This window comes from Zingiber officinale, chromosome 2A (assembly GCF_018446385.1).
Source record: "Zingiber officinale cultivar Zhangliang chromosome 2A, Zo_v1.1, whole genome shotgun sequence".
Classification (NCBI taxonomy): domain Eukaryota; kingdom Viridiplantae; phylum Streptophyta; class Magnoliopsida; order Zingiberales; family Zingiberaceae; genus Zingiber; species Zingiber officinale.
Window position 1 is genome coordinate 10,504,739 of NC_055988.1, and position 2,917 is coordinate 10,507,655.

Here is a 2,917-nt window from a genome sequence, read left to right on the forward strand (position 1 = left end):
GCCCACCCATTGGACCGTAATCCCATATAAGCTGTAATAAGACTAGATAAACTATTTCAAATGCTTCTATTGCATTTACTGAGCTATTAAAATGTCTACTGTGACATTTTATTGAGCTAAGCATTTTATCGAACACTTGGTGTGCTCCAACCCTCCCCTCTATTAGGGAGACCACCTCTAGGCACCCGACAACGTCCAGGTCCTCCAACTGAAGGGGAAGGACGTGTCTGGCCCATCTAGAGATGCTCACTAAATCCCTAAATCTGCGAAGAGGGTTAAATACACCCTATGTGTCGAAAAAACTACATATAGCTAATTTAAAAGCATACAATCATACAAAAAGCTACTTATACTGCAGGTGAGGAGTTTCTTACCTTCTGTGCTAGATCTCTTACCATTCTAATCACTGGTTTTCCGATGGAGACGATCCCCTCGACGATCCTCTTGCGTCTACGTGCTCTTCTCACGGAGAGGAACGCCCTCGTGTCGGAGTCGTTGCCGGGAAATGCCCTTACGTCTCTAGGAGTGCAACCCTAGGTCTCTCGGGGCCTTGGTGTGTCGTGAGGTGAGGAAGAGGAGGGGGCGGCGTGAGGGTTGAGGAGGAATTGCCGAAACATGAAACGAAACCCAATCCCCACTTAAGTTTCCTATTTATATTAAGTGGTTAATTCAGTCCAACTCTAATATAAATTTAATTGCCCCCCTTTTCTTTCAGCATGACCCTGCTGGGTTCACTTGGTTACTAGAGTCCACCATAAGTCGTAGGACCTATAGGTCTCGGGTTCAATTCCCGCCTAGACCATTTTACGATTTCATTCATTTTTGCTACTTCCGCTACTCTAAAATTTCATAAAAGTATCCTAAAATTTTGGAAAAATACTAGGATATTTCTAATAATTATTTTGAGAAATTTCGGGCGTTACACGAAAACACGAAGGAGCTAGGGTTCCTTCCTCAGGCGGCCGGCGAAGGTTTTTCCGACCGATCTTCACTCAACCGTGACCCCCTCATCAAGGAGAACACGCGGATAGGAAGGGATCGCCGAGATCTCCACTGCCGAAAACCCTAGAAGCCTTTTCCCTTCCGGTTGTAAGTCCTAAAAGCAAGGGTAAGTTGCTACTCACCTGCAGTAGGATAGCTCCGAGGTTTAATTCTTGATTCTCTCCTTGTTCCCGAAGCTTTGCATGAGTTTCCTTGCTCTCTCTGTTTTCGGATCATGCTGCACAGATTTGCTTATTTGCTGTTCCTTTTTATTTCTGCGGAAGCATGCTTAAGAATCTTGTACAAAATTAACATGCTAGGGATTTAGTTTTCTAGTTTTGATTGTTCCTCCTTTGCATTCGGTATATACTGTACAGAGTTAACTTGCTAGGGATTTAGTTTCCTACTTTATTTTTGGTATATGCTATATAGGACTGGAGATTTTAATGTAATTTCCAGTATTGGGGAGCAATCTGAAGGGGGGTATGTCAAGGCTGTGGGCTGTTAAAGTATTTAATGATTTTGTGAAGTGTTCAGGATTTCTAGTGCAGGTTTTGTTGGGGATAAATATACCTGGACAAATAACAGAATATGGAAGAGGTAGATAGGGTTTTAATGTCTCCCTCTTGGAATGAAAAGGATTTAGTTGGTGCTATGTTCATGGGCACGAATAGTCCCTTTTGAGTTTATTGTTCAGTTCCGATTTTAACTATGCATTGGGAATAAACAGCTTTAGTTCTAGGAGTATCTAGTTAGATCCTTAGTAGTTTATTAGACTAGCAGTTTGATTTCCTGTGGATTTGTTTTCTTATGTCGAGGAAGGGAAACTTAGCCGATTTTGTGTGGATATGTTTTAGTGTTAAATCTGGAATTTGGCAGATTAAAAGACAAGTTTTGCTTGAGGATCTATACTATCAGGATTTCTTTGAGTAGACACGGTTTGGTAGAGTTTGTACTTGGTGATAAAATTCGAGTTTATCCCTGCCAGTTTGATAAATGTCATGAGTATTACTTGATGTTCCTTGAAGCACTGGGTCTAGTATAGCAAGTTTTAGTTGCAATTTATCAGTTTCCTCAAGCTTTGCCTTGTTGGAAACAACTTAGAAGAGTTGACCCATTAAGTGCAGATTTTTACAAGTAATGTACGCAGATTTTTTATAAGTATAACATTGCAGATTTTGCTTAAGGAATTTTATAGTTTTATAAAACCCGAACAGTCATATTGTCTAATGGTGGCTGCAGCATGCTTACTTTAGATAGTTTTCTATTGTAGATGGAATTGTTTTTACATTCATAGCATGCTTACGTAGTGATAATGGTCTTCTTGTACAGCATGTTAAAAAGACTGTATTTTCTCTTTACTTTCACAGCAAGTATTAATAATTGTGTTTATTCTTTGAAACTCTAGAATTTCCATGCATATAGTGTTCTATTAAACTCTTTTAGGGGTTATGAGTGATTATAAGTAAGAAAAGACGAAGGTCTTAAATTGATCCTAAATTCCAAAAGTTTAGGATTAAAAGCACACTAAGTGTTTGAATAAATGCCAAGGCATTTTGTTATAAGAGAATTAAAGAATAACAAGTATAAGGAAGTTAAAGTTAAAAAGAAAATAAGTATTTTACTTTTTAATGGCATGTACCGGACACAAGGTCCATTGGGTGGGCTCCTAGATCGCCGTAGGCACAAGATCGCCTAGAAGTACCTTAGTAGTTTCAGGATTAGCTACCTCGACTCATATTAAGGATGTGCGCAAATTGGTACAATGTCGGGCCCAAGAAAAGTTGATTATTATTTTAAAGTAATAAAGTATAAGCTTTGAAACAAATGAAACAAGCACCATTTATGCTTAGAGTCAGTAAGTTTAGCTTCTTTTGAATTCTAGCATGCAGTATTAGTTTTGTTTGTTTCCTGATTTGATATTTAGCATGATTAG